The 20488-nt window shown below is 34.9% G+C and overlaps 1 non-coding gene across 1 annotated transcript; it reads left to right on the top strand.

Moving 5' to 3' along the window:
• Nucleotides 1-10288: 10288 nt before the first annotated feature.
• Nucleotides 10289-10395, top strand: LOC116527738. Its single transcript, XR_004258700.1, has one exon. It is a non-coding gene; the product is annotated as a U6 spliceosomal RNA (small nuclear RNA).
• The last annotated feature ends 10093 nt before the right edge of the window (nucleotides 10396-20488 follow it).

Raw genomic sequence — 20488 nt, 5'->3', positions numbered from 1 at the left:
AGACAGACTGGATTTTGATATCTACAGGTATTATTCAAGTTCAGTCAAGAAATGGAAGCCTCTCTAGCTACTTAGAACAAGTGGATTATATAGGGAAATGATAACTTTAATATTTCCCTGTTAGAAAATCTGTTAAGCTAAGATCAGCGGTTCTGTAGGAATTGGAAAAACAATATTTGCACGGCACCTTCCATTTTTCTCAGTTGCATATAATTTCAAAGTGGTCCTAGTAAAACCCTTAAAATTATGTGTACAATCTCTCATTGGCCAGTAGCTGAAACTTAGGTCCTTGCCTCAGGTAATAATGGCCTTCAGGGAATAATGGCTTTTTCTATTTTCTCAATATTTTGTAAATACCTCTCCTTGATTAGGGTTAACTACAATCCTACTAGCAAGAACCAATGGGTGATAAATCATGAATATTTATATTCTTGTAGTAAATGATACTAAATATCAAGAAATAATATCTGGCAACTGAATAAAAGAGAGTGCAGACTCTGAAAACAGTTGGAACATTTTGTTAAGTCTAATTAAGTATCTAAGTAAAGGGACTAATTACTAAAGTTACAATAATCATCCTTTTAAAAAGGTTATTTTTCTAATGGGAAATATTATCACACTCATGAGGTTTAAAATAAACCAAGTTACCATTCTTTATAGTATTCATAAATTTGCTTTTTAAAGGGTATAAACATAAAGCATATTTATATTTGCTTTCATTTTTAAAAAGTCTATTAGGAGAGGTATACAAATTAGTAACAATTGTTACTTGCTTTGTTTGAAGAATTGGAAGGATTAGGGGCAGAACAATTGGGGGAATGTATATGAGTGAAATTTTCACTATGCGTTCCTTTATAATTAAAACAAAATTAAACTTTGTCATTGTGGATGCATTTCTCATTCAAACAATATTTTTAAAAGAATGACTACTTCAGCTTTTGTAATTTTTTTCTGACACAAACATTCACAAGTGCCTGGCTGTAAAATAAATTATTAGAAATGAAATTGAGCCTGAGGCAGCATCAGCAACATCTGAGAGGTTGTTAGAAATGCAAAATATTACCTACACCCAGACCTACTAAATCCAAATTTCCAGAGTTGAGACTCAGGAGTCTATAGTCAACTAGTACTACAGGTAATACTTGTGCATGCTAATTGAGAGAAACCACTTTCATATATTATGGGCAATCCCTCTTTAAGACTAGTAACAAAACTTTGGAATTTTACCAAGCCCATAACTTAAAAAAAAAAAAAAGTATCATAGTGCCATTTTATCTTTTATTTGTACTATTTTATCTATGTCTAACAGCATAAACTTACTTGTACTTCATATAAATGGAATTGCACATTATGCATTTATATCTGACTTATTTTGTTCAACATAATGTTTGTGAGAATCATCTATATTGTGTCATTGTAGATTATTGATTTTCATTTATCTAAGCCAGATATGCATTCATGTGAATATACCAACATCTATTTGTCAGTTCAACTGATGAATGGTTTTAAGGTACTTTGAAGTTTGGTGATATTATAAATAATGTAGCTGGGCACATCCTGTTATATGTATTTTGGGAAATACATGAATACAATTCTTTTGGATCTATATCTTAAACTGTTGTTGAATCATTCAGTATGCATTCATCCAACTGTCATGCATATTGCCAAATATTTTAAAGTGTTTGTACCAGTTTACTCTCACATCAGCAGTGCATAAGGTTTGGTAATTGCTCTGCATTCCTGACAACATTTGGTGTGTCAGACTTTTTAATTTTAGCCATCCTTGTGATGTGTACTGGTGTCTCATTGTAAGCTTAATTGCATTTACCCTATGACTAATAAAGTTGAGCACCTTTTTTATGTTTGATTTTAATATTATTTTTAATGAAGTGTTCTTTCTCCAGGGGAAGCCCATATCCAATGACTGGCTAATATGCAGTACACAAACACATAGCTTCATTATCTCGAATTGGGAACAACTCTGAAGGGATATTTTAGCTCAGCTTCTCCCCTTGAGATTAAATAAGACCTGCATTGCAATTGTTTCCCAGTTCAATTTCTACTTCTGACCAATCCTGATTCTCTCAGTCTCTCCCAGTTGGCCCTTAAAGCACTTCACAAAAATCTCCCTACACAAAATTTTTATCACAGAGTTTCCAAGGAATTCTGACCTGTTGTCAGTTTATGCCTAAGAATTTAAAAATATTTTTAGTTTTTTGAGCAGTATCACTGTCAGCTGCCAATAAAGATCAAGTCACTAGTGCTAGTGAAGTTATGATAGCACCAAGAAAGTTGCAGCAGTGGAATTGTTCAAACTGTCACTGGGGTCAGCTAAATTAAATACTGAGAGATGAGAATATATTAGTATAATTGTATCTTCTCATTTTTTGTGTGTAGTTTCGAAGTGAACATAGTACTTTTGAATTGGGTGGTCGATGCTGGTTAATGCATTGGTGAAAGCCAGGGGAAGATCTGAGAGAGATTGCTCATCAGACTAAGGAGTATGTAAATTAGAGACCCACCTTAGAATCATATTTAAAACACAAACACACACAAAATCACTCTTCTTTCCTGCACCTAGAGGGCAAAAAAGTTAAGTATTTTGATCAGGTTTGTAAGTCAGTGCAGGTAAAATATAATGCTGGATCAGAGCGCACCTATCAGTATAGAAATATGCACTTCTGTCACATGATATACTTACTCATACTTGATCCACTAGCAAAATTTTTCTTTCTCTTCCCATGACCTTATGCTATGTTGACCTAGAGGTCTTAGTTCTAAAAGGAAGAATGCTTTCACCAGGAGATAATACAATGATTCCTAAACAGCCACTTTGGATTTCTTACACATCTGAACCAATGGCAAAGAAGGGAGTTACAGTGCAGACTGGGGTAATTAATCTTAAATACCAAGGAGAAATTGAACTGCTACTTCATAATGAATATTTTTAAAAAATTATGTTTCAAATACAGGTAATTCCTTAGAGTTTTTCTTACTATTACTATGGCCTATGATTAAGGTCAATAGAAAAATCCAACAACTCCAGGCATGACTACTTAGAGCACATAACTTTCAGGAATACTAGTTTGGATTGTTCCACCAGATAAAGAACCACAGCCAGCTATGGTACTTGCTAAAGGCAAAGGGAATAAAGCATAGGTAGTAGAAGGTTATTAAAAATACCAGCTATGACCACATGACCAGCTATAGAAATAAGAACTCTACTTGCCTTGAGTACTCTCTTATTTTGTTATGTATGTGTTTATTCATGTGTGTGTATATATGTATATGCAAATATATTTAATTTTTCTTCTATTTTCTTATGACATAAGTTGTCTTGAATTAATATCAATGTATTTGAGTACTGTCAATTCTGTCAATTTACATCATAGTATTTAATTTATGGGATGTTAAGATGAAGTACAAACTTCACTCGAGGACTTTTCTGGGGAAGTGTTAGTGTGTTTTTAGTTGTACAAAGAATAGTTGTATAATGTTAGGCAGAATTATGACCTAGTTATTGTCTTCATTTGGAGATTAAGTATCGTTTAAGGAGATGTTATACAGCACTAAATTGACAGTGTTTGGATGTTGATGGTTAATTTTATAATTTTGGATCATCTCATTTATTCTCCTTTAAAAAACTTCTTTCCTGCCTTCATTTGGATTAATAAAATATTTTATTCATTTATTGATTTTTATACATACTATATGTTAATTCAGTTTATTGGTTACTGCTCTGATATGAATATGTGCCCCACAATTCATGTACTGGAAACTGAATCCCTAGTGCAACAGTGTTAGGAGGTGAGGCAAAAGGCAGGTGTGTAGGTCAGAGGGCTTTGCCCATATGAAGGGATTAATGCCATTATAAAAAGGTCTTGCAAGAGTGGGTTTGCCTTCTGCTTTCCCCCCAGGTGAGGACTCAGAATTCATCTCCTCTCTTGCTCTTTCACCTTCTGCTATGTGAGGTCACAGCAAAAAGTTCCTCATCATGTGCTGGAAGCTTGGACCTCCCAGCCTCTAGAAATGTAAAAATCAATTACTCTTTTGATGAATTACTCAGTCTTAGGTATTCCGCTATAGAAGCACAAAATAAACTAAGACAGTTAACTTTCAACAACAGCTGTGCCATATGACAGTCTAAGGCAAAGTAATACATTTAGCACTTCTCTGAGAGTGCTAGAACTTTGGAACTTTTAATCTCCTTTTATTCTGTCCCCATTTGCATTAATCCTGTCATGGATTTGCTAACTATAATTTCAGCTTCAACATACATCAAGCTGTTATTTGTACAAACCATGTGGTATTTACCCACATAGTTACATTTTCTAATTTTACCTACACTGCTGTCTTTTCATTTTTCTGGGATCATTTTTCTTTTGCCTTAACAACTTCATTAGTTTTTATTTTGGTGCAGGCCTATTTGCAACAAATTACTTATTTTCAAAAGCAAACATCTTTATTTCATCTTCATATTAAAAGGTAAAAACATATTGATATATCAACATTGTATTTTCACTGAGCATGGATTTCTAAGCTGGCAGTTATGTTCATTCAGCCCTGTAAAGATTAAAAGATTCCTTCTGGATTTGATCATTATTTTGTGTGTGAGACAGCCTTCAGTTTCATCATTACTTCTTTGAAGATAATATGTCTTTATTCTCTGGATGACTAGACATATTTTTTGACTTTCAGTTGTCTTACTGTGATATTATTAGGTATGGCTTTCTTTTTATCTTTGGTGATGTTTGCAGTACTTTTTGTACCTGTATCTTGATTTCTCCTTTCAGTGTTTCAAAACTATTAATCATTATCTCTTCAGGAGTTGACTCACTCTCATTCTTTTTTCTACTCTTATGCAGCTTCCATTGTGTCTATATGAAATTTAAGATTTTGCTTTGATTTTTTTTGTATTTTTATCTGTTTATTCTTTTCCTGCTACTATCTGCCAATGACTTATATTACCTTTTCTTGATCTTTCTTCTCTGAGTCTAATTTGCTATTAAATTCATATTGAGGGGTTTTTTTAGTTCTATAGTTTCCATTTGATATGTTACATTTCAGTTCTCATGAAATATAAAATCTTGGCTGGGCGTGGTGAGTCACGCCTGTAACCCAGCACTTTGGGAGACTGAGGTGGGCAGATCGCCTGAGGTCAGGAGTTAGAAACCAGACTGGCCAACATGGCAAAACCCTGTCTCTGCTAAAAATACAAAAAAAAAAAAAAAAATTGCTTAGCACAGGGGCTGGCACCTGTAATCACAGCTACATGGGAGTCTGAGGCAGGGAGAATCACATGAACCTGGGAGGTGGAGGTTGCAGTGAGCTAAGATCTTGCCATTGCACTCCAGCCTAGGCAACAGAGCGAGACTCCATCATTAAAAAACAAAAACAAAAACGTGTATGTGTGTGTATGTGTGTATATATGTTTGTAAAATCTTGTAATCTCTTTTCTTCAACATATTAAACACATTTTATAGTACATATATGTAAACCTCATTTTCACCTGCATTTTATTTATCTGTGTATTGTTCTTGTCTCAATGTAAATCTTATAATTTATTATTGGATGCTAAATATTATCTAATAAAATTTTAAATGGTTTATGTTATCTTCATACGCTGTGTATAGACATTATAGTGTTGGGGAAGATTTTGCTAAATCAGGCCTTAGAGTTTTGCTATATTAGGCATTAGAGTTGGAGAAGATAAATGTATTGTGATATTTGAGTTGATTTAGAACTAAGTTTCAGTCTTTCGTGAAAGCAAGTCTAGCACTAACTTGTCATTACTCCTGTAGTACAGTACTTGAGGAAACCCAACTGAACACTTGGTTTTACTAAAGTAACTGGCACCTTCTTATATGTGCCTTAAAAATAGAAATTCTTCATCTCATGATGATGAAATAGTCCAAAGCTCTGTTTTGAACCTCTGTTTCAACATTTTGTCAGCTGCCTATAAATAAGCGAATGCCTCAAAAGAAAAATCTACTCTATGTGTCAAGATCACTTCCTTATGCTTCCTTTCTTTCATAATTTCGGCCACTCAGCCTAGATGTCTTGAGTTCTCCAATTCTATCTTTTATCCCTCTAGCTCCAGGAAACTACAAAAGCCACTGTCTCGCTTCCATGCAATTAGCCATTGCTTTCTGATTAGGTTCTGCCTTTGAATCAGGAAATATCTATAGGAGATAGATATACTTAGATTACACATTGTATACCTGTATCAAAATATCACATGTAGCCCTTAAATGTAAAAAAACTATCATGTATCCATAAATACTAAAAATTTAAAGAAAATTTTAAAATAAAAGCATAAAAAAGAAAATACCTCCGGAAGGAAAGCATAGCACAGTGCAAGGTTTACCACAATCTTGTTTACTTTTATTTAGTTTCTTTGGTCAGTTTAATGTTAGCTTGACTTTTCTAGAATCCTTTAAAAGGGATAATTTTTGGTTGTTTCTGGACTTTCTCTAGTATTTGCTCTTGATGGATAGCTTACCCCATGTACGTTTGTAGATAATAACCAGACGGAGCTTTACATTACTGCTGCCAAGTGTTTAATTCTGTTGCTGCTGAGCTTTTGCATCAAAGAACTCTGTCTTCTTTCCATTTTTTTCTGTCAGCACTGCTTTAATTTGAGCTGCACTTGATAAATTTAGAAACATATTGGCATCTTAGACTCATACCTTCCTCCTAGAGACCCTAAAAAGGAAGTATTATAATTTTTTAAATATTTTTTATTATTTTGCTGTATTTGGATAACTTTCAGTAAGCAAAGGAGAATACCAATTCAAACACCCCTTATCCTAGAAATCTAAATTGCACTTTTTAAGGAGATTCAGATAGTTATCTTTGAAGGTAGTACTCTTATTGATGTACTCTATGTGAAAAAAAAAAGAAATTCATAATACTTATTTTTGGTTAGGTAGAAATAATGACATGAAGATATCTAATACATCTCATCTATTAAGTATTACTGTTTTCAGAATCTGTGAAAACAATCATGGACACATTTTGCCAAAAACTATCATGTGTGGTCGTTAATATTGAGTGTCAATTTGATTGTATTGAAAGATGCAAAGTACTCTTCCTGAGTATGTCTGTGAGGGTGTTGTCAAAGGAAATTAACATTTGAGTCAGTGGACTGAGAGAGGCAGACTCACCCTCCATCTGCGTAGACAACGTCTAATCAGCTACCAGCATAGCTAGGATAAAGCAGGCAGGAGAAGATGGAAGAGTAGACTGGCTGAGTCTTCCAGCCTTCATCTTTCTCATGTGCTGGATGCTTCCTGCCCTCAAACATCAGACTCCAATTTCTTCAGCTTTTGGACTCTTGGACTTAGAGCAGTGGTTTACCAGGGGGCTCTCTGGCCTTTGGTCACAGACTGAAGCTGGCACTGCCAGCTTTCCTACTTTTGAGGTTTTGGGACTCAGACTGTTCCACCACTGGATTCCTTGTTCCTCAACTTGCAGATGGCCTATCATGGGACTCTACCTTGTGATCATGTGAGTCAATTATCTTTAATAAACTCCTTCTCATATATACATATTTTATATATATATATATATATATATATATATATATATATATATATATATATTGGTTCTGTCCCTGTAGAGAACCCTGACTAAAACAATGTGGAAAACATGTACATATACAAACATTTACATTAAGTATGTTTGGTATGATATGTTCTAGGTGGAAATACAGCAAGGTAGTGGTTTTTAGCATAGAGATTTGACTTCAGAAATATCTCATTCAAACATTATTATATCAGCATTGTAAGTTTGATTTATGTATTCTCCTTAATCTTAAATTTCATAATCTATAAGGATAATTTCCATAATTATTAATTGATATAATGTATATAAGAGGCTTACCATAATTTAAATGTCATAATCTCATTATCAAATTTAAATCTCAACAATGTATTTGCCCAACATTATTATCATAAAATACTTACGTTGCAGGAGGCTAATCTAATTAACTCTTATCATGAGGTGGAAATGATGAAGAGAAAGAATAGTGTGATTTTATCTGAATTTTCTCAAGTATATTCTAGCTGGAAAAATAAGAAGTCAAAGAGGAATCTAATTAGGACAGAATATGCCAATATTACATACACGGGGCTCACTGCAGGTTTGAAGAACTGTTCAATATGATTGCCATGGAGCCTGTGTTATGAAAATGGTAGAAGCTGAGACTGGGCAAGAAATTGAGTCATATCATGAAAAGCCTCATAGATAATTCTAAGGCTTTAGGACTTTATCCCATACTGGTTGATGGGAAGAGATATTAAGCAGTTAGAGTGATTACATTTGTATTTTAAAACGAGTATCTTGGCACAATTCAAATTATCAAGTTTGTGGACATCACATACAGCTTGTATTCCTCACTAGTGATAGAGCATGTTTCTAAATATTATTGTTTGGAAGCATATAATAGGCTTGATTGTACTCAAATCTTTAATTAGTTGCATTTACATTAAAATAATTCTAAGAGTTACTGGAAATAATAGCTAATCACATCTGAGAATTATATTACAATTCCAAAGTAAAAATCAATTAGTTTACTCAATAGTCACTGGATGTTTTGGTGACATTTGACACAGATATTCAATAATATAGCCAGTTCTTTGATAACTATGATTTATTCCAAAGTCTTCATAATCTTGTTTGGCATTCAACTGTTGCTCTGTTTTTATTATCACAATCTAAGAAAGGCTTGTAATTAAATTGTGAAAGTTAAAAAATTGCTTGAATGTAATTCTTGGTGAAGTTTTATTACTATTATTGTCTCTAAGAAATAATATATAGTCAAGTAATTTTTAAATAACTTTTTAATTGAGGAATAAAAATTGCACATATTTATTGAGTATAATATTTTGAAATATGTACACAGTGTGAAATGGCTAAATAAGGCTAATTAACGTATGCATTGCCTCATAAGCTTAGCATTTTTCGTATGGCGAGAACACTTAAAATCTACCCCCTTAGCAGTTTTCTAAAATACAACACTTTATTAATAACCATAGACACCACACTATATAGGTCTGTTGAATTTTTTTCTCCTACATAAAATTTTGTGTCCTTTGGCCAATACCTCCCCAAACCCATCCCATCCCTTCAATCCCTGTTAATCATCATTCTTTATTTATTTTTTAAATTGTACTTTAGATTCTGGGGTACATGTGCAGATCATCAGGATTGTTGCATAGGTACATACATGGCAAGGTAGTTTGCTGCCTTCATCCCCCCATCACCTATATCTGGTATTTTTCCCCTCGTTATCCCTCCACACTCCCCCAGCCCTCCCCTAGTTCCCCGCCAACTGACTGCAGCATGTGATACTCCCATTCCTGTGTCCATGTGTTCTAATTGTTTAATACCAGCCTATGAGTGATAACATGCAGTGTTTGGTTTTCTGTTCTTGTGTGAGTTTACTGAGAATGTTGGTTTCCAGATTCATCCATGAGCTTTTGAAGGACATGAACTCATTACTTTTTATGGCTGCATAGTATTCCATGGTGTATATGTGCCACATTTTCTTTATCCAATCTATCGTTGATGGACATTTGGGTTGGTTCCAGGTCTTTGCTATTGTAAACAGTGCTGCAGTGAACATTCGTGTGCACGTGTCCTTATAGTAGAATGATTTATAATCCTTTGGATATATACCCAGTAATGGGATTGCTAGGTCAAATGGTATTTCTATTTCTAGGTCCTTGAGGAATTGCCACAGTGTCTTCCACACTAATTTGCACTCCCACCAACAGTGTAAAATTGTTCCTATTTCTCCACATCCTCTCCAACATCTGTTGTCTCCAAATTTTTTAATGATCGCCATTCTATCTGTTCTGAGATGGTATCGCAATGTAGTTTTGATTTGCATTTCTCTAATGACCAGTGATGATGAACATATTAGCCCTCTGTCAGATGGGTAGATTGCAAAATTTTTTTTCCATTCTATTGGTTGCCAGTTCACTCTAATGATTGTTTCCTTTGCAGTACAGAAGCTCTGGAGTTTATTTCGATCCCGTTTGTCTATTTTGGCTTTTGTTGCCTGCTTTTGGTGTTTTAGTCATGAAGTCCTTGACTATGCCTATGTCCTGAATGGTTTTGCCTAGATTTTCTTCTAGGTTTTTTATGGTGCTAGGTCTTATATTTAAGTCTTTAATCCATCTGGAGTTAATTTTAATGTAAGGTGTCAGGAAGGGGTCCAGTTTCTGCTTTCTGCACATGGCTAGCCTGTTTTCCCAACAACATTTATTAAACGGGTAATCCTGTGCTCGCTTTGGCAGCACATACACTAAAATTGGAATGATACAGAGCAGATTAGCATGGCCCCTGTGCAAGGATGACATGCAAATTCATGAAGCATTCCATAAACAAACAAACAGACAAATAAACAGGGAATCCTTCCACCATTGCTTGTTTTTGTCAATCAGATGATTGCAGATGTGTGGTGTTGCTTCTGAGGCCTCTGTTCTGTTCCATTCATCTATGTCTCTGTTTTGGTACCAGTACTATGCTGTTTTGATTACTGTAGCCTTGTAGTATTGTGTGAAGTCAGGCATCATGATGCCCCCAGCTTTGTACTTTTCACTTAGGATTGTTTTGGCTATGTGGGCTCTCTTTTGGTTCCATATGAAGTTTGAAGTGGTTTTTTCCAGTTCTGTGAAGAAGGTCATTGGTAGCTTGATGGGGATAGCATTGAATCTATAAATTACTTTGGGCATTATGGCCATTGTCATAATATTGATTCTTCCTACCCATGAGCATGGAATGTTTTTCCATCTGTTTGTTTACTCTCTTATTTCTTTGAGCAGTGGTTTGTAGTTCTCCTTAAAGAGGTCCTTTGCATTCTTTGTTGGTTGTATTCCTAGGTATTTTATTCTCTTTGTAGCAATTGTAAATGGGAGTTCGCTCATGATTTGGCTGTTTGTCTGTTATTGGTGTATAGAAATGCTTGTGATTTCTGCACATTGATTTTTTATCCTGAGACTTTGCTGAAGTTGCTTATCAATTTCAGAAGATTTTGAGCTGAGACAATGAGGTCTTCTAGATAGATATACAATCATGTCATCTGCAAATAGAGACAATTTGACTTCCTCCTTTCCTAATTGAATACCCTTTGTTTCTTTTTCATGCCTAATTGCTCTGGCTAGAACTTCCAATACTATATTGAATAGGAGTGGAGAGAGAGGACATCCTTGTCTAGTGTCAGATTTCAAAGGGAATGCTTCCAGTTTTTGCCCATTCAGTATGATATTGGCTGTTGTTTTGTCATAAAAAGCTTTTATTATTTTGTGATACGTTCCATCGATACCTAGTTTATTGAGGACTTTTAGCATAAAGAGCTGTTGAATTTGGTCAAAGGCCTTCTCTGCATCTGTTGAGATTATCATGTGGATTTTATCTTTGGGTCTGTTTATGTGCTGGAGTATGTTTATAGACTTGTGTATGTTGAACCAAACTTGCATCCCCGGGAGGAAGCCTACTTGATCATGATGAATAAGTTGTTTGATTTGCTGTTGCATTCTGTTTGCCAGTATTTTATTGAAGATTTTTGCATCTATGTTAATCATGGATATTGACCTGAAGTTTTCCTTTTTCGCTGAGTCTCTGCCTGGTTTTGGTATTAGGATGATGGTCTCATAAAATGAGTTGGGGAGAATTCCCTCTTTTTGTATGGTTGAGAATAGTTTCAGAAGGAATGGTACCAGCTTCTCTTTGTATGTCTGGTAGAATTTGGCTGTAAACCCTTCTGGACCTGTGCATTTTTAGGTTGGTAGGCTATTAATTGCTGCCTCAGCTTCAGACCTTGTTATTGGTCCATTCAGGGTTTCAGCTTCTTCCTGGTTTAGTCTTGGGAGAGTCCAAGTGTCCAGGAATTTATCCATTTCTTCCAGATTTAATGGTCTGTGTGCATAGAGTTGTTTGTAGTAATCTCTGATGGTAGTTTGTATTTCTGTAGGATTGGTGGTGATGTCCCCTTTATCATATTTTAATTTATCTATTTTATTCTTCTCTCTTTTCTTTTTTATTAATCTGGCTAGTGGTCTGTCAATTTTGTTGATCTTTCTGAAAAAACAACTCCTGGATAAATTAATTTTTGAAGGGTTTTTGTATCTATCTCTGTCTCCTTCAGTTCTGCTCTGACCTTTTCTTGTCTTCTGCTAGCTTTTGAGTTTTTCTGATCTTTCTAACTCTTTCAATTTTTATGATAGTGTGTCAATTTTAGACCTTTCCTTGCTCCTCATGTGGGCATTTATTGCTATGAATTTCCCTCTAGACACTGCTTTAAATGTGTCTCAGAGATTATGGTATGTTGTGTCTTCATTCTCATTGGTTTCAAAGAACATCTTTGTTTCTGCCTTCATTTCATTGTTTATCCAGTCGACATTCAGGAGCCAGTTGTTCATTTTCCATGAAGTTGTGCAGTTTTGAGTTAGTTTCTTAATCCCAAATTCTAATTTGATTGCCCTGTAGTCTGAGAGACTGTTTGTTATGATTTCCATTCTTTTGCCTTTGCTGAGGAATGATCTCCTTCCAATTATGTGGTCAGTTTTAAAGTAAGTGTGATGTAGTGCTGAGAAGAATGTATATTTCATGGATTTGGGGTTGAGAGTTCTGTAAATGTTTATTAAGTTTGCTTGGTCCATATATGCATTCAAGTCCTTGTTTTCCTTGTTGATTTTCTGTCTCATTGATTTCTCTAATATTGACAGTGGAGTGTTAAAGTCTCCCACTATTATTGTGTGGGAGCCTGTCTCTTTGTAGGTTTTTAAGAACTTGCTTTATGTATCTGCGTGCTCCTGTATTGGGTGCATATATATTTAGTATAGTTAGCTCTTCTTGTTGTGTCGATCCTTTTACCAATATGTAATGCCCTTCTTTGTCTCTCTTGACTTTTGTTGCTTTAAAGTCTATTTTATCAGAGACTAGGATTGCCACCTCTTTTTTTTCTCTCTCTCTCCATTTGCTTGGTAAATCTTCTTCTGTCCCTTTATTTTGAGTCTATGTGTGTCTTTGTGCATAAGATGGGTCTCCTGAATACAGCACACCGATGGTGCTTGGCTTTTTATCCAATTTGCCAGTCTGGGTCCTTTGATTCTGCCATTTAGTCTGTTTACGTTTAATGTTAATACTGTTATTTGTGAATTTGATCTTGCCATTTTATTACTGGCTGGTTGTTTTGCCTGTTAGTTGACACAGTTTTTCATTGAGTCATTGGTCTTTACCATTTGGTATGTTTTTGCAGTGGCTGGTACTGGTTGTTCCTTTCCTTGTTTAATGCTTCCTTCAGGAGCTCTTGTAAGGCCAGCCTGGTGGTGATGAAATCCCTCAGCAATTGCTTGTCCACAAAGGATTTTATTTTATTTCTCCATCACTTATAAAGCTTAATTTGGCTGGATATGAAATTCTGAGTTGAAAATTCTTTTCTTTAAGGATGTTGAATATTGGCCCCACTCTCTTCTGGCTTGTAGGGTTTCTGCAGAGAGATCCACTGTTAGTCTGATGTGCTTCCTTTTGTGGGTGACCTGGCCTTTCTCTCTGGCTGCCTTTGAATTTTTTCCTTTGTTTCAACCCTGGTGAATCTGATGATTATATGCCTTGGGATTGCTCTTCTAGAGGAATATCGTTGTGGTGTTCTCTGTATTTCCTGTATTTAAATGTTGGCCTGCCTTGCTAGGTTGGGGAAGTTCTCCTGGATAATATCCTGAAGAGTATTTTCCAGCTTGGATACATTCTCCCCATCATCTTCTGGTACACCAGTCGAGTGTAGATTAGGTCTTTTCACATAATCCCATATTTCTTGAAAGTTTTGTTCATTTCTTTTCACTCTTTGTTCTCTTTTCTTACCTTCTTGTTTTATTTCATTGAGTTGATCTTCAATCTCTGATATCCTTTCTTCTGCTTGATTTATTTGGCTATTGAAACTTAGGCTGGGTGTGGTGGCTCACACCTGTAATCCAAGCACTTTGGAGGCCAAAGCAGGTGGATCACCCGAGGTCGGGAGTTCAAGACCAGCCTGACCAACATGGTGAAAGCCTGTCTTAAAATAAAAAAAAAAAAAAAACTTGTGTATGCTTCTTGAAGTTCTTGGGCTGTGTTCTTTTGCTCCATCAAGTCATTTATGTTATTCTCTAGGCTGATTATTCTAGTTAGCATTTCTTCTAACCTTTTTTTCAAGGTTTTTAGTTTCTTTGCATAGGGAGAGAACATGTTCTTTTAACTCAGAGAAGTTTGTTATTACCCACCTTCTGAAGCCTGCTTCTGTCAATTTGTCAAGTTCATTCTCTTTCCAGCTTTGTTCCCTTGCTGGTGAGGAGTTGTGATCTCGTGGTCGGGGAGAGGTGTTCTGGTTTTTGATGGTCTCATTCTTCTTGCACTCATTTCTTCCCATCTCCTTGGATTTATATAGTTTTGATCTCAGGTAGCTGCTTGAGAAGGTGGCTTTCCCTTTTTCTGCCTGCAGAGGCATTGCTGGACTGCCATGGATTCAGTGGAGCTGATGCATTTTTTATTTACTCAGGAAAATTAGACCAGCTTCTGCAATGGTGGCTTCCCTTCCCCCCACCAAGGTCGATCATTCCTCGTCGCTCTCTAACTGATGTTCTGGGTGCAAAACTCTGGAGTGAGAGTTTTTTAGCCTGCTAGGCTTTGTTGCAGGGGGACCTGTCCTGCTATATGGGCTGTTTCCTTGTTTTCAGTTCCCCTTCTTTCAGGGGGGTGGGTGGCTCCGGCTTTCTGGCTTTCGTGTCAGCCAGTGCTTCCACCTAGTTCTATGCTGACAGTCCTGGCACTGACTGAAGTTGCTGTTCTGCCTTGTTCAGTCAGCTTGCTGAGGCTTTTCAGCCTGGCAAAGATCTCCTATTCTGTGGGTTGTTAGAAGGCTTGGGTAGAGTGCTGTATCCGAACTAAAGTCCCAGAGATGGACCTCCTGGGTGACACAGTGCCCCACCTTGCCTCAACGTGCCCTATTTGGTTTATATCCACTGTCCAACCAGACCCACAAAATGAATGTGGTGCTTCATTTGGAATTCTGGAGACCACTCGGCTTCTGCATCTCTCACTGGGAGCTGCTTCCCGGAGCTGCTTCTTATTGAGCCATCTTGGATTCCCCCCTTCTCTTCATTTTTATGAGTTCAACATTTTTAGCTTCTGCATATAAGTGAGATCACGTGGTGTTTGTCTTTCCGTACCTGACTTATTTCACTTAACATAATGTCTGGCAGGTCTGTCTGTGTTATCACAAATGATAGACTTTCTTTTAAGTCCACTGTATGTATGTACTACATTTTTGTAACCCATTCATTCACTGATGGGCACTTCAGTTGATTCTATATCTTTGCTATTATGCATAATGATGCAGTGAGCATGATGGTGCAAGTATCTCTTTGACATCGATTTTATTTCCTCTGCATTTATACCCAGCAGTGGAATTTCTGGATACTATAACAGTTCTGGATACTATAACAGTTTGTGGGTCTGGTTAGTTTTCTGAGGTTAGTTTTCCATAATGGCTGTACTAATTTGCATTTCCACTAACAGTGTACAGAACTTTCCCTTACTCATCATCCTCACCAACTCTTTAGTCTTTTTGATTATAGCCATTCTGACAAGTGTAAAGTAATAGCTCATTGTTATTTTTATTTGCATTTCTTTGATGATTACTGTTGCCAAGCATTTTTCATACAAATTTTGGCCATCTGTATGTCTTTTGAGAAATATCTATTCGGGTACTTCGTCCATTTTTAAATTGGGTTATTTGTTTTATTGAGTTGTTTGAGAATTTTATGTATTCTGGATATTAACACATTATTAAAGGCATGGTTTACAAATATTTCTCCCATTTTGTAGGTTATATATTTAGTCTGTTTTTTTAAATATTGCTGTACAGAAGCTTTTTAATTTGATGTATCCCACTTGTCTGCCTTCACTTTTGCAGCCTGTGGGATTTTTATTCAACAAATTACTGCCCAGAATAATGTCATGCAGCTGACATTATTTCCCAAGTTTTCTTCTAGTAGTTTTATATATAACTTCCAGTCTTAAATTTAAGTCTTTAATCCATTTTGAGTTGATTTTATATAAGAGTCGAATATATTTCTTCTGCAGGTGAAATATCCAGTGTTCTCACACTACTTATTGAAGAGACTGTTCTTTCCTTTTGTGTGTTCTTGGAACCTTTGTTGAAGCAATCTTACAACTATGTATAAACACAAAGGGAAATAAATTATTATACCCAAAAAACACATGCACACATATGTTCACTGCAGCACTATTCACAATAGCAAAGACATGGAATCAGTCTAGGTGCCCGACAGTGGTGGACTGGATAAATGAGATGTGCTACACATACACCATGAAATACTACACAGCCATAAAAAGAAGAAAATCATGTCCTTTACAGCAACATGGATAGTTCAGGAGGTGATTATCCTAAGTAAATTAACACAGAAACAGAAATCAAAATACTGCATATTCTCACTAATAAGTGGGAGCTAAACATCAATTATACATGGACATAAAGATGGGACCAATAGACAATGAGGGCTACTAGAATGGGTAGGAGAGGAGGGAAACATGGACTGAAAAATCACCTACTGTCTACTGTGCTCACTACCTGGGAGATGGACGAGGCCATCCATACCCCAAACCTCAGCAATACACAATATGCCCATAACAAATATGTACATGTACCCCTGAATCCCATATTTTAAAAAGTTAAAATAAGCTGACTGCAAACTTGTAACATTATTTTTGGACTCACTCAAGTAGATTTGTAGTAATGTACACAGATTGTAAAGTTTTAGTGAAAAAAACTAGGTATTTTAATGTACTAAGAATTATGCACTTACAAACTGATTAAAACAATTGATTAGACAGATTGTTGTGAAATTTAAATATATTTCAGCATAATAAAGAATTCATTATTCCTATGGATTACTCCATTATCTTTAAATATAAAATTCCACATTAAGATTGATACATTTTATATGTTATCACTAATTTAAAATAATTAGAAATGTAGTAACCATTAAATGAAATATTTTTCTATCATGCCATATCATGTTATTCTATGAATGATAGTTTGTATATTTGCAGTATAAATTTAAATTTAGCTGTTAACTCTTATCATATTTTCTTGGAGGTGAGTTTATGTTTAAGACTAACGGATTTATCTTTTCTTCATTAATTACTACTTTAAATATTATAAAAGCAGATTTGCTGCAAACTTGAACTTAACATATGAGTTAGCAAAATCTCAATATTATTTCATTTTGATTAGATCAAGGACTATCTAAGCTACCTAATCATTTATATTCTTTTTTTATTTTCTAAGGAAATACACAACTATATCAGGTAGAGGGATTACTGTAAAGTCAGAGTGACATAGTAATAATTTAAAACTCTAAGAATTTCTGTGAAATAATTTATTCTGGGGATTATCAGAGCATTTATTTCCAGTTCCAGATAAGATTTCAAGGACTACAAACTTATAATAGTACTTGGGCATACAAATTTGCTTAGAAATTAAAAAATATGGCTGAGGCAGGTGGATCACGAGGTCAAGAGATCGAGACCATACTGGTCAACATGGTGAAACCCCGTCTCTACTAAAAATACAAAAAAATTAGCTGGGCATGGTGACACATGCCTGTAGCCCCAGCTACTCGGGAGGCTGAGGCAGGAGAATTGCTTGAACCCAGGAGGCGGAGGTTACAGCGAGTGGAGATTGCGCCATTGCGCTCCAGCCTGGGTAACATGAGCGAAACAGTCTCAAAAAAAAAAAAAAAAAAAAAAAAAAAAAAAAGTACATATTTGAGTTTGGATTAATAAAAATTGCTGAAAACTTTACATGAAATGGAAAAGATTTTAGTATTCTTCTTGAAAATATCTCAAAACAATTCCAAAGTATATGAAGTAATGAAAGTAGTCAACCATACTTAGAAAACATGATTCTGGAATTAAATTCTGTGTTCTACAAAATAAGACATTTAAGCCCTGGTGCTCATATGACCCTCAAATTAAAGCAGAAACAAAATTAGAAAGCAATTGTGAAAATGTGAAATTAGTTCAATAATCTGCTATTTATTCTCATAAAATATTAGTCAATGTAAATATTTTATAACTAAATAGACTTCCAAATATTCAGGGTAGTTATCACTTATTAAATCTTTACTAATGATGTGGTCTGTGTGTGTGTATACTAAAATTTATAGGAATATATAGGGCTTGTGTTCAGATGCTGTAGACTGAAATCTAGCAGGCCTGCATGGAAAAAGGACACAGAATGAGGAAGTAAACAGAGAAGTTGTAATTTTAGTTAAGGTTTGCATAACTACTTCCCAAACAGGGAGTCCCTAGATGAAACTTCAGTTTCTTAACTTTAACTCCACATGTATTCACTATGCTGTCTATGTGTTTGTATATGTGTGTATCAGTGTGTGTGCATTTTTTTTGTTTATTTGTTGTTATAACTGATCAAAATCTCCCAGAAGTAGTAATTCAGAGATCAGGAAGTAGATTCATGAAGCTCCTGTTACTGCAGGTACTGATGGATGTTTTTCGACAAACTCATAAAACTTGTGGCTGTGCATGGCAGAGCATTATGTTAAGTACTCAAACATGAGCATATGTTTCTAGATAGTTACATTAAAGAAAGTGTTATGTTGAATGTCTATAACAGCAGTTAACCTCTATATGAGGTAACTATAATTGCATTGCTTACCAGAAAAATACGGATTTTGATTGAATTGAGTCCATCAAGATAAAAATACAAGTTAAAATTAGATAACTATGGAAAAAAGTAACGGGGATCAGTCAGATCAAACACAAGAAAGAAAAAAAAAGACAAACCTTTCAAGAATTAAAATAATATAAAAAAGTATGAAACTTTTTAAGTTTATACTAGTATAAAGTTTTATGTTTATGCTTAGTATAAACTTTTTAAGTTTAATAAGTTAGTGAAAAGAAACCACTAGAGATAAATTTTTAATATGTTAATTAAGGTATTCTCAGTGTAGATAAAACACATAATACACAATGTACAAAATGTAGCTGTATGATCTTTATAAGCTTAATGATGTTTATTTATAGGCAGAAAGCAAACTCCCAAGCCAGGCCACTTTGGATAAGATTCTTTCAAAATAGTTACTCAGAATAGGGTATGTTGTAATTTCTATTTCACACAATAAAAAGCAGAAAACTAACAAAATATACAGGAATTGAACAATCATGTTTATAGAAATCTGAAGGAGTCCAAGTCTTTGAAAACCTATAAAGCACCACCAGTCTCTCTTAGTCTTTTTGTTTTATAATGATATGAACAATATTGAGTTACAAACCATTGTTAATTGGATTTTCTAATACTTTCAGCCAATATTTGTTTAAATTTGCAGTGCTAAGGCCAAACATAACTACATGGGCAAAAATGTTTATTGAAGAAGTATTTCACCGCTTTTGCTTGCAATCTATGCTGATAATTTTCCCATTAACGGTTCATTTCCAATTAAATTGAATCTAGTGAATAGACTTGCCAGATGGAAGTACAATTCAGTAACATGGTGCGATTTCTAAAGAACAATGAGGTTACTTTTTGTTGAAGACTGTGTGATTTGATGACCTTTAAATTTTTGACGGCTTGAGTTCTATCAGTTATGACTATATTTTGTTCATTGAGACAGTTAATTGTTAACTGTGCATGCTTACATTGAAAGAGATTTCATTTTACTCTGGAGCTACAGAAAGGATAATCCTTTTATTATTATGTGAAAAAGATTTTACTTGAGGTTTAAATAACTTTACATAAAATGTAATATATTTTATTGCATTATATATAATATAGAATATTGTTACTTATTTTTCTAAATGTTTTAAAAATGTGACATCTAATTTTGTAATTTCAACTTTCTAAGTTTTGAAATGTTAAGAAAAAAGTTTAAAAAGGCAGAGAAGTCTCAGATTATTTGGTTGACACTTTTTTGCTTGGCATTTGGTTGTCATTTCCCTTTATTCCAATTTTAGAGCAGTTCCGCCACATTTATTTCATTTTCCAAGTCATTAATATCTTCAAGATGCCAGGAGAGTTGTGTTGTAGAACTCTTTCAACCGTTTTCTTTGCATTGATTTAAAAATTAATCTGTTAGTCTTATATTCATTTTTCTTATTTTTAAAGAAGTCATTTATATAGTTTCAAATTTAAGAGGACCTGTCCAGATTTTTAATTTTGTTTTCAAACACAGCTCTTATCAATAACTTATTATTATTATTATTATTATTATTTATTGAAATGGAGTCTCACTCTGTTGCCCAGATGATGCCATCTGGGCTCACTGAAATCCCCACCTCCAAGGTTCAAGTGATTCTCCTGCCTCAGCATCCCCAGTAACTGGAACTACAGGCATGCACCACCATGTCTGGCTAGCTGTGTGTGTGTGTGTGTGTGTGTGTGTGTGTGTGTGTGTGTGTGTGT

Source organism: Sapajus apella, unplaced genomic scaffold, assembly GCF_009761245.1.
Source record: "Sapajus apella isolate SASKATOON/1434 unplaced genomic scaffold, GSC_monkey_1.0 scaffold55, whole genome shotgun sequence".
NCBI classification, from domain to species: domain Eukaryota; kingdom Metazoa; phylum Chordata; class Mammalia; order Primates; family Cebidae; genus Sapajus; species Sapajus apella.
The sequence above is the reverse complement of the archived record's forward strand: the minus strand, read 5'-3'. Positions and strand labels throughout refer to the sequence as shown.